The sequence below is a fragment of the Bufo bufo genome, chromosome 3, assembly GCF_905171765.1.
Source record: "Bufo bufo chromosome 3, aBufBuf1.1, whole genome shotgun sequence".
In the NCBI taxonomy this organism is placed as follows: domain Eukaryota; kingdom Metazoa; phylum Chordata; class Amphibia; order Anura; family Bufonidae; genus Bufo; species Bufo bufo.
This window is the reverse complement of record NC_053391.1, coordinates 67,072,204-67,084,922: the sequence shown is the minus strand read 5'-3', so window position 1 is coordinate 67,084,922 and position 12,719 is coordinate 67,072,204.

Sequence of the window (12,719 nt, the reverse complement as noted above, 5' to 3'; positions counted from 1 at the left end):
TGAGCTCACCAAAATTGGACTGTTGAAGACTGGAAAAATGTTGCCTGGTCTGATGAGTCTCGATTTCTGTTGAGACATTCAAATGGTAGTGTCCGAATTTGGCGTAAACAGAATGAGAACATGTATCCATCATCTGATGGCTACTTCCAGCAGGATAATGCACCATGTCACAAAGCTCGAATCATTTCAAATTGGTTTCTTGAACCTTACAATGAGTTCACTGTACTAAAATGGCCCCCATAGTCACCAGATCTCAACCCAATAGAGCATCTTTGGGATGTGGTGGAAAGGGAGCTTCGTGCCCTGGATGTGCATCCCTCAAATCTCCATCAACTGCAAGATGCTATCCTATCAATATGGGCCAACATTTCTAAAGAATGCTATCAGCACCTTGTTGAATCTATGCCACGTAGAATTAAGGCAGTTCTGAAGGCAAAAGGGGGTCCAACACCGTATTAGTATGGTGTTCCTAATAATTCTTTAGGTGAGTGTATATTGTTCTGAATTTCGGAGATGGGCAGCTGATACTGGTTGGAACGATGCTGCACTCTGAAGTCAATTTTGCCATGTTTTTTCGGAGGGATTGAAAGATGCATTTGCTTTTCATGAGAGACCTGCCTCGTTGGAGTCTGCCATGTCTCTAGCTGTTCTTATTGACAGGCGTCTTAGAGAGGGAGGAGAGACCACTCCTTCATGTCATATTCAGTCCAAGGACAGTGGTGCGGTCTCATTCAGTGCGCAGGGGCCTCAGTCTCTCTCAATCCCCTCTGAGAAGGAGGCCATGCAGCTGGGTTTGCTTGCCTCTGATAGTAGAGGATTCAGCTCTCAGAGGAGGGTTTGTTTCTGTTGTGGGGGTATAAATCATTTGGCTAATGTTTGCCCCTCTAGGAGATTCAGGGAGTTTTCTGAGGGTAATAAAGAAACAAAGAAGAAAAAACCCTCTAAAAACTTTCCATTTGCTACTATTGGCAAGGTTGATGCGGAAATTGAAGGTTTGCTGTTTGCTTGTAGTTCCCGTTTTGTCCTACCTGCCAGGGTGGCGCTAGATAGCAAGAACATTGTTTGTGAGATTTTTGTAGATAGTGGACCAGCTGTCAATCTCATTGATAATCAATTTGCTATAACACATGGTTTCCAGGTATGCACTTTGGAAAAGGATATACCTGTTTTTGCTATCGATTCCGCTCCACTTTCTCAAAAATTGTTAAAGGGCATAGTTCACAATATCCGTTTGACTGTGGGTGATGCTCATGTTGAGGATATGTCATGTTTCGTCCTAAGCGGATTATCTACTCCTCTAGTGTTGGGGCTACCCTGGCTCACTAAACATAACCCCACCATTGATTGGCAAGCAAGGCAAATAAATGGTTGGAGTGACTTTTGCAGAGAGAATTGCCTCATGGCGTCTCTTTCAGAGGTTTCTACCAAGACTGTACCATCTTTTCTCTCTGAATTTTCGGATGTGTTTTCCGAGAGTGGTGTCCTGGAGCTGCCCCCTCACTGGGAGTACGTTTGCCCTATTAATCTCATCCCAGGCGCCAAGCTGCCAAAATCACTTTTATACAATCTCTCCCAACCTGAAAGAGTCGCTATGCGTACTTATATCTCTGAGAGCCTGAGAAAGGGACACATCCGACCCTCGAAGTCACCTGTTGCCGCTGGTGTTTTTTTTGTTAAGAAAAAAGATGGTTATTTAAGACCATGTCTGGATTTCAGGGAGCTGAACTGTATCACAATTCGTGACCCATATCCGCTTCCTCTGATCCCGGACCTGTTTAACCAGATTGTTGGGGTTAAAGTTTTTTCTAAGTTGGATTTAAGAGGGGCATACAACCTAGTCAGGGTCAGGAAAGGGGACGAATGGAAGACGGCCTTCAATACCCCTGAGGGTCTTTTCGAGAATTTGGTTATCCCCTTTGGTATGATGAATGCTCCGGCAGTCTTCCAACATTTTGTGAACAGCATTTTTTATCATTTAATGGGGAAATTTGTACTGGTGTATCTAGATGACATTTAGATTTTTTCTCCTGATTTCAAAACTCATAGGGACCACCTACGTCAGGTCTTGCTCATTGCTCATTCTGCGGGAGAATAAATTGTACGCTAAACTGGAAAAATGTGCGGTTCCGGAGATTCAATTTCTTGGTTTTCTTCTCTCCGCTTCTGGTTTTCGCATGGGCCCTCAGAAGGTCCGCGCTGTGCTTGATTGGGAGCTTCCTGAGAATCAGAAGGCGCTGATGCGGTTTTTGGGTTTTGCCAATTATTACAGAAAGTTAATTTTGAATTATTCCTCTGTTGTTAAGCCACTCACTAATATGACTAAAAAGGGGGTAGATTTTTCCTCCTGGTCGGTAGATGCGCTTAAGGCCTTTTCTAGTATCAAAGAGAGTTTTGCTTCCACTCCCATTTTGGTTCACACTTGATGTCTCTCTACCTTTTATTGTTGAGGTGGATGCTTCTGAGGTGGGTGTTGGTGCGGTCTTATCTCAGGGTCCCTCTCCTGCCAAATGGTGACCATGTGCCTTTTTCTCAAGGAAACTCTCCTCCGCAAAGAGAAATTACGATGTGGGAGATAGGGAGTTGTTGGCCATCAAATTAGCCATTGGCTAGAGGGAGCCAGACACCCTATTACCGTGTTTACCGACCATAAGAATCTGGCCTACTTGGAATCAGCCAAGCATCTGAACCCGAGACAGGCCAGATGGTCTTTATTCTTTTCTAGGTTTAATTTTGTTGTCACGTTCTGCTCTGGGGTTAAAAATGTGAAGGCTGATGCCCTGTCACGTTGTTTTCCGGGAGGGGGGAACTTTGAAGACCCGGGTCCCATTTTGGCTGAAGGGGTGGTTGTCTCTGCTCTTTATCCTGATTTGGAGGCCGGCTCTTCGTATAATGGTTGAGGGTTTTGTGGCAGCCTGCAAGACCTGCGCTCGTGCCAAGGTCCCTCATTCACGGCCATCGGTTTCTCTCCTCCCGTTACCCATTCCTTCCCGTCCTTGGACGTATCTGTCCATGGACTTCATTACGGACCTGCCTCGTTCCTCAGGGAAGACTGTGATTCTGGTAGTAGTGGACCGTTTTAGCAAAATGGCGCATTTCATTCCCTTTCCTGGGTTACCCAATGCTAAAACACTGGCGCAAGCATTTGTTGATCACATTGTCAAATTGCATGGCATTCCTTCAGACATCGTTTCTGACAGGGGCACGCAATTTGTTTCCAGATTCTGGAAGGCCTTCTGTTCTCGCTTTGGGGTTCGGTTGTCGTTCTCTTCTGCTTTTCACCCGCAGTCGAATGGTCAGACCGAACGCGTCAATCAGAATCTGGAGACATATCTGCACTGTTTTGTGGCAGAGAATCAGGAGGATTGGTGTTCTTTTTTGTCCCTTGCTGAGTTTGCTTAAATAACCATCGCCAGGAGTAATCTGATAAGTCACCATTTTTTGGTGCATATGGGTTTCATCCGCATTTTGGGACATTCTCTGTAGAGGGTCTTCTGGTTTACCTGATGAGGAGAGATTTTCCTCGTCTTTGTCATTTATTTGGCAAAAGATTCAGGGTAATCTGAAGAGCATGAGTGAGTGATATAAGCGTGTGGCGGATAAGAGACGTGTGCCTGGTCCGGACCTGAATGTGGGGGATCTGGTGTGGTTCTCTACAAAGAATATCAAACTGAAGGTTCCCTCCTGGAAGTTGGGTCCTAAGTTTATTGGGCCTTACAAGATCTTGTCCGTCATCAATCCCGTTGCCTTCCGTCTTGATCTTCCTCAGACTTGGAAGATCCATAATGTTTTTCACAGGTCCCTATTAAAACCTTATGTCCAACCCACTGTACCGTCCTCTTTGCCTCCTCCTCCGATTGTTGTTGATGGTAATCTTGAATTTCAGGTCTCTAGGATTGTGGATTCTCGCATTATCCGCTGTTCTCTCCAGTACCTCGTTCATTGGGAGGGTTATGGTCCTGAGGAGAGGATGTGGGTCCCAGTGGCAGACATTAAGGCCACTCGTCTCATCAGGGCTTTCCATAGGTCCCATGCTGAGAAGGTGGGCTCTGAGTGTCCGGAGTCCACCCATAGAGGGAGAGGTACTGTCACCGCCAGCTCTCAGAGAAGGTCTGGCAGACTTTCTTCTGTACCTCTTGCATGATGTTCTTTGTTTTGGTTTCACTTTGTCATCTCCTTTCCTTCTTCCAGCTGTCACCTATTTACACTTATTGCCTCCCTTTATATTCCCTCCCATACTGCCTCCCTTTGCGGTTTATACTACTTCCTGGATTGAAGTGTTCACTGCTGGAGACTTCTGTTACTGCTTGTTCAGATAAGTCCTTTCATGTATTGTGTTTCCTTGTTGGCTTGATTCTAGGTGACCCTGACCCTCCGTATTAAGTGCAGGGAGCCGGTGGTCGTGTCCCCTCACTATTATAGGGTTTTCAGGTGTCACACAGTCTAGGTACGAGGGCATGCAATCGTCTACCTCTGAGACCCTTGTATGTGCTTAGCAGTCAGGGTGAGCTCTTAGGGTTTTATAGGGGTCACCTTTATGCTCCTTAGTTTGAGATCAAGCCAGTCGGATGTTTATCCATAACTTCCAGCTATCTGCAACATCATCCGTGACAATACTCAAGTGACTCATTCAAACCAAATGGTACTAGCGTATTCAACTTGTAGATCCAGTACATCTCACATCTACAGAGCTGTGAATGAGATTGCGGACCAATGTCAATTGGGGTTATTTTTTGGCCCGAAAAGTTCCCTGCATGTACTTCTGAGAAATGCCTAGACACTCCATGTTTAAGATATTGTCTATTGATGTTGGAGCGGTGATTGTTCAGTCTATCCCTTAGTGTTTGTGTGGTGCATCCCACGTATTGCAGTTTACAGGGGCATTCAATCAAATAGATAACATTTTTTGAGGAGCAATTTATATTGTGTTTCAACATGACCCTTTCTCCCGTGTTATTTGCTATGACCATGTTCACGCTGTCCACTATACTACAACAACATAGACAACGTTTAATGCCGCATCTAAAGGAACCTGGTACTGTTGGGGTTTTACTCTCCGATTTTTCCTCAGGAATCTTGGGGCAGGATGGAGCTAATATATTCATTAAGGTATGGGCCCGACGGTAGGTGACCTTTGTTTTGTCTGGGATAATTCTACTCAGAATGAGGTCCTCGTTTAATATTGACTAGTGTCTCTGCAGAATGGATTTGATGGAATTGTGATGGGAATTATATCTTGTAAGGAAATTGGACTGGATATTGATTATTGGACTTGTAGTTTTTCTTTCTCGTGGTTGTAGACATTCTATTTGGCTGTCTCCACACACCCTTAGGAAGCGAGCCCATGCGCTTCAACCACCGGACATGCGTCACCCTATAATATTGGGTTTCCTGTCATTCAGGACCCGTATCCAGATCACGGAGGTATTAAATGTATGTTTTGTCTGGGACATTTGCAAGGGATTTTGGATTGGTTCATTATGACAGGGGAAAATGAATATTCTTTTATATAGATATGTTTTTTTCTGACTGAAGACATGTGAGGGGGCAGGACTTCCTGTTTGTGAGGTCATGAACCCTCCCTGCCGCCATATTTTGAAACCACTAAATATACTTGGATCAGTATCTGTATGTTATATCTTGCTCCTGGGGAAGGGGGACTGTATTTAACCCCTGAAACGCGTTGAGCTCTTCTTTTTGCATTAAAGACCACCTATTTAATTTAAGAAGGCCCCCGGTTCATTATTTGGGACCATTCGGTAGATTGACTACCTACAGGTGACCTCGGCGAGGGGGGGCTTCAAGTGCAAGTGTCTTGAGCTTTATCTTGCACTACCCCCCCGGTGAAGTAAGTACAACGGAAACAGCCGTCAGTGTTGTCATTTTGATTTTATGAATTTTATTGACACTTTTTATTGATACTTCTTTATTGATCCAGTCTTATCTGCTCCCTTTTTAATTACTATACGTAAGATCTATGAGTATAACTCTGACTTGACTTCCTATTTTGATACATCGATTCAGTTATCACCTATGTGGTTAAAGAACTCACGTCCATCTGTTCTAATCAATGTGTCCTGCACTGATAGTTTGTGGCGCTCCACGGGTCTCCACCCCTTGATTGCTTTTTTCCTCCAAACTTTGCACAAGAATCATTGCCTGATATGAATGATGCCTCGTACAAAAAAAAGTACCTTGCAGATAAAAAAGTCTTTGAATTTTTTCTCTGTAATATAATTTCAGTTGCCTGCCAGTGTGTGTCAGGCCCACAGACTGTACTGTGCCCACTGCCCACCACTCATATAGGGTGGCACAGTACCTTGCAGATAAAAAAGTCATTTAACTTTTCCTCTGTAATATAATTGCAGTTGCCTGCCAGTGTGTGTCAGGCCCACAGACTGTACTGTGCCCACCGCCCACCACTCATATAGGGTGGCACAGTACCTTGCTGTTAAAAAACTAATTAAATTTTTCCTCTGTAATATAATTGCAGTTGCCTGCCAGTGAGTGTCAGGCCTACAGACTGTACTGTGCCCACTGCCCACCAGTCATATATGTTGGCACAGCACCTTGCTGTTAAAAAATTCATAAAATTTTTCCTCTGTAATATAATTGCAGTTGCCTGCCAGTGAGTGTCAGGCCCGCAGACTGTACTGTGCCCACTGCCCACCACTCATATAGGGTGGCACAGCACCTTGCAGATAAAAAAGTCATTTAATTTTTCCTCTGTAATATAATTGCAGTTGCCTGCCAGTGAGTGTCAGGCCCACAGACTGTACTGTGCCCACTGCCCACCACTCATTAAGGTTGCACAGTACCTTGCAGATAAAAAAGTCATTATATTTTTCCTCTGTAATATAATTGCAGCTGCCTGCCAGTGAGTGTTAGGCACACAGACTGTACTGTGCCCACTGCCCACCACTCATATAGGGTGGCACAGCATCTTGCTGTTAAAAATGTCATTTAATTTTTCCTCTGTAATATAATTGCAGTTGCCTGCCAGTGAGTGTCAGGCCCACAGACTGTACTGTGCCCACTGCCCACCACTCATATAGGGTGGCACAGTACCTTGCAGATAAAAAAGTCATTACATTTTTCCTCTGTAATATAATTGCAGTTGCCTGCCAGTGTGTGTCAGGCCCACAGACTGTACTGTGCCCACTGCTCACTTCTCATATAGGGTGGCACAGCACCTTGCTGTTAAAAAATTCATTTAATTTTTCCTCTGTAATATAATTGCAGTTGCCTGCCAGTGAGTGTCAGGCCCACAGACTGTACTGCGCCTACTGCCCACCACTCATATAGGGTGGCACAGCACCTTGCTGTTAAAAAATTCATTTAATTTTTCCTCTGTAATATAATTGCAGTTGCCTGCCAGTGAGTGTCAGGCCCACAGACTGTACTGTGCCCACTGCCCACCACTCATATAGGGTGGCACAGTACCTTGCACGCATAGTACCACTAATCTAAAAATAATTACAGGCAGAGGCAGGCCAACCCGCAGGGGCCATCGTGGTCGTGGTGCTGTGATTTCCTTTGGCCCTAGAATAATGCCCAGTGTTCAGAGGCCACGTACCCTGAACTCGAAAAATTCTGAGGACATAGTTGACTGGCTTACACAGGACACCCAATTTTTTACAGCTTCCGCTCGGAACCTTGACGCACCATCCTCCTCCAGCTCAGCTTCAGGCACCTCTTAAGTTACCACTGGCCCGCCCGCCGCCACCACCAACACTAGCACCACAGCCGCTTCACTTGATCTGTCAGAGGAGTTATTTACACATCAGTTGGAAGAAATGAGTGATGCGCAACCATTATTGCCAGATGATGTAGATAACAGGGATATGTCTCAGTCAGGCAGCATTACACACATGGACGTACGGTGTGATGACGATGATGTTGTACCCGCTGCTGCTTCCTTTGCTGAGTTGTCAGATACAAGTGAAGCAGTTGATGATGACGATGTGTCCGTGGATGTCACGTGGGTGCCCACTCGAAGAGAAGAAGAACAGCGGGAAAGTTCAGATGGGGAGACAGAGTGGAGGAAGAGACGAGTTGGAAGCAGGGGGAGGTCGTCGCAAGGAACTAGTGGCACAGTCAGACAGCATGTATCGGCACCCAGGGTCAGCCAGACAGCACGCCAATCAACGCATGCTGTTGCCACCACCAGAATGCCTTCATTGCAAAGTTTAGCAGTGTGGCATTTTTTTGTGTGTGTCTGCCTCTGATAACAGCGATGCTATTTGTAACCTGTGCCAAAAGAAACTGAGTCGTGGGAAGTCCAACACCCACCTAGGTACAACTGCTTTGCGAAGGCACATGATCTCACATCACAAACGCCTATGGGATCAACACATGAGTACAAGCAGCACACAAACTCAAAGCCACCATCCTCCTCCTGGTCCAGCATCTTCAGCCACATCAACCACTGCTGTCCTCCTTGTCCCCTCTCAACCACCCGCCACTCCGCCTCTCACCTTCAGCAGTTCCTACTCATCTGCCCACAGTCAGGTGTCTGTCAAGGAAATGTTTGAGCGTAAGAAGCCAATGTCACAGAGTCACCCCCTTGCCCGGCGTCTGACAGCTGGCTTGTCGGAACTCTTAGCCCGCCAGCTTTTACCATACCAGCTGGTGGAGTCTGAGGCCCTCAAAAACCCCTTGACTACTGGGTGTGCAGGCTTGACCTGTAGCCTGAGCTATCCCAATTTGCGATAGAACTTCTGGCCTGCCCCGCTTCAAGTGTCCTGTCAGAAAGGACCTTCAGCGCAGCAGGAGGTATTGTCACTGAGAAGAGAAGTCGCTTAGGTCAAAAAAATCTAGATTACCTCACCTTTATTAAGATGAATGAGGCATGGATCCCGAAGGGACAGACAGTGGGGGATGCATTTGACTAAAAAAGGCCTGATGAGATGCCTTGGGCTAAAAATGGTCCCCAAGCTGCTGTATTTAATCTCTGCATTCCGGATGACTTGCGTGACTTCTCCGCCACCAAATAGGGTTCAAGCTGCATTGTTTTAGTACACTTTCTGCCTGGAAAACATAAATTTTTCCGACCGCTGCTACAGCAGCGGCTGCAATAATACCAAATTTTTCAGGCATGTGCACATGCCTAATTTTTCTGGCCTCTGGTGCTGCACTGTGGCTGCAAAAACAAAAAAAAAAAGGCACATACATGTGTCAATTCCCCTTCGTGATCGTTACCTTGTTGTGTTGAAGGGGCTTGCGTATCACAATGAAACAATCACCTCTATGAGTGTGTTGGCAATGTTGGCACACCCCAGATGTTAAGGTCGTTGCTTCATTGTAAACAGACCAAAAGCGATCGGCTGGATAATTTTTCATAGAAAAAACATAAATTTTCTTTGTGATCATCTAAGGTGATCATTAAAGCCTACTAGGCCAACAATGGGCCCACACTGCAGAATCATTGTTTTCTGGGTCACTTAACTGTCACTGAACTACCTCAGCATGACCATAGGCTTTGAAAAACCGCCATCGCCTGCAATCTCCCAAACATGCGCACGAGCACAGTCATCACTACACCAAGATTGACGCATAGAGGAATAACATTTATGTCATGAGTGTGTCAACTATTGACAACTCTTTGCGGTTGTTTGCGGTGCGTTAAACGGGGAGTTTGGTCTGTCAGAGTTTGGTCTGTCAGTCACTGTGAAGCGGGCGTAACCCTTACACTACCTGATCAATACAACATCATACCTGATCGTATACACACACTGGATGTTTTAAAGCACGTTATTCCAAACAATTTAGGAATGTTAGGTGATATATGCCCTTTATGGTTTAAAACCTGACTCTGCGTCAACTAAGTAATTTTCCATGGGAGTTTTGCCATGGATCCCCCTCCGGCATGCCACAGTCCAGGTGTTAGTCCCCTTGAAACAACTTTTCAATCACTATTGTGGCCAGAAAGAGTCCCTGTGGGTTTTAAAATTCGCCTGCCTATTGAAGTCTATGGTTCTTCGCCCGGGTCGCCCATTCGCGAACATTTGCTTAAATTCGCTTTCGCCGTTCGCGAACGGAAAATTTTATGTTTGCGACATCTCTACTGTCCACCAGCTGAAGCTCCACAGAAGATGGGTGTCTTAACAGGACAACGACCCAAAGTATAGAAGTAAATCATTAACAGAATGGCTTAAACAGAAGAAAATACACCTTCTGGAGTGGCCCAGTCAGAGTCCTGACTTCAACCCGATTAAGATGCTGTGGCATGACCTCAAGACAGCGATTCACACCAGACATCCCAAGAATATTGCTGAACTGAAACAGTTCTGTAAAGAGGAATGGTCAAGAATTACTACTGACCGTTGTGCACGTCTGATCTGCAACTACAGGAAACGTTTGGTTGAAGTTATTGCTGCCAAAGGAGGTTCAACCAGTTATTAAATCCAAGGGTTCACATACTTTTTCCACCTGCACTGTGAATGTTTACATGGTGTGTTCAATAAAAACATGGTAACATTTAATTCTTTGTGTGTTATTAGTTTAAGCAGACTGTGATTGTCTATTGTTGTGACTTAGATGAAGATCAGATCACATTTTATGACCAATTTGTGCAGAAATACATATCATACCAAAGGGTTCACATACTTTTTCTTGCAACTGTACTTTGTGGCTGACATATTGGACCATTTAAAAAATGGGGGTAGGCTGAAGAAGCAGGTCTGCTGTGTTGTTTACGTGGGTGGTTTGCTTGTGGATTTAATGTATAGACGCAGTTGGTTGTGGTCTGACAGGAGTGACTATAAAGGCACAAACATTTGTTGGGTTCATATACAGTACAGACCAAAAATTTGGACACACCTTCTCATTCAAAGAGTTTTCTTTATTTTCATGACTATGAAAATGGTAGATTCACACGGAAGGCATCAAAACTATGAATTAACACATGTGGAATTATATACATAACAAACAAGTGTGAAACAACTGAAAATATGTAATATTCTAGGTTCTTCAAAGTAGCCACCTTTTGCTTTGATTACTGCTTTGCACACTCTTGGCATTCTCTTGATGAGCTTCAAGAGGTAGTCCCCTGAAATGGTTTTAACTTCACAGGTGTGCCCTGTCAGGTTTAATAAGTGGGATTTCTTGCCTTATAAATGGGGTTGGGACCATCAGTTGCATTGAGGAGAAGTCAGGTGGATACACAGCTGATAGTCCTACTGAATAGACTGTTAGAATTTGTATTATGGCAAGAAAAAAGCAGCTAAGTAAAGAAAAACGAGTGGCCATCATTACTTTAAGAAATGAAGGTCAGTCAGTCAGCCGAAAAATTGGGAAAACTTTGAAAGTAAGGGCTATTTGATCATGAAGGAGAGTGATGGGGTGCTGCGCCAGATGACCTGGCCTCCACAGTCACCGGACCTGAACCCAATCGAGATGGTTTGGGGTGAGCTGGACCGCAGAGTGAAGGCAAAAGGGCCAACAAGTGCTAAGCATCTCTGGGAACTCCTTCAAGACTGTTGGAAGACCATTTCAGGGGACTACCTCTTGAAGCTCATCAAGAAAATGCCAAGAGTGTGCAAAGCAGTAATCAAAGCAAAAGGTGGCTACTTTGAGGAACCTAGAATATGACATATTTTCAGTTGTTTCACACTTGTTTGTTATGTATATAATTCCACATGTGTTAATTCATAGTTTTGATGCCTTCATAGTCATGAAAATAAAGAAAACTCTTTGAATGAGAAGGTGTGTCCAAACTTTTGGTCTGTACTGTATTTAATGACGTACTTTACCAAACTGTTGCCTACATGGGTGTTTAGGATATGAATTTGTGTGCCATTAAGGATAAAGTCCAAGGCTTTATAGTAAAGGTCTGCTGTTTTCTGACACTTTTATTAATTGTGCTGTCATAGCTGTTCCTCTTGGTGTGCACTGAGATGTCACAGTCAGTGTCTGCTCCGAATATATAGACTTTTCTGTCAGTGGTCAGGTAGTCTCTTTCTCTCCCTGTTCTTCCCTTTCACTCTTTGTTCTTCTATCTATCTATCTATCTATCTATCTATCTATCTATCTCTACAAATATAATATATCTACTGTAAATATTTGTGTTATTCTTATAATTTTTAAAGGTCCATTGACAAGGACAGGACGTTCATCAGTAGTGATGAGCGAAGTTTTCAAAAATTTAATTAGACTGCTTTGCCGAACTTCGACAAAAAATTTGGATTTGTCACAAAGTACTTTGTCACATATCACATTCCATTGTACGTAGCGGGCACAATGACGGGGAACTGCGATTGAACCCCTCAGATGCCATGTTCAACGCTGATCGCGGCATCTGAAAGTCACATTGAAGCCTTTCAGGGGTTAAAAAATATATATACTTACATCATGATGACGCTGGCAACATGTGGTGTCATTAATATCATCTTAGTAGGAAAAATGACCGCCTATTTGCTCACTGGTGAAGTCACATGTCGGTGCGCAAGAGATTTGGTGTGTTTTCTTCAATCAAGGGGGCCGTGACAACCTCTCCATGATCAAATGGATGAGGTAAGTATGTATTTTTTTTTTACCATTATTTCAGGAAAAATTGATTTATTATTATGAAGTGCCAATAAATTTGGATTTGTGGCGAATCAGATTTTTCCTGAAATTCGGATCAAATTCCACTTTGTTAACTTCGATTCGCTCAACACTATTCTTCAGTATGGCAGGGTGGAATAACAGAAAGGATTTTGCATTTCCAAGGTCTAAACTAG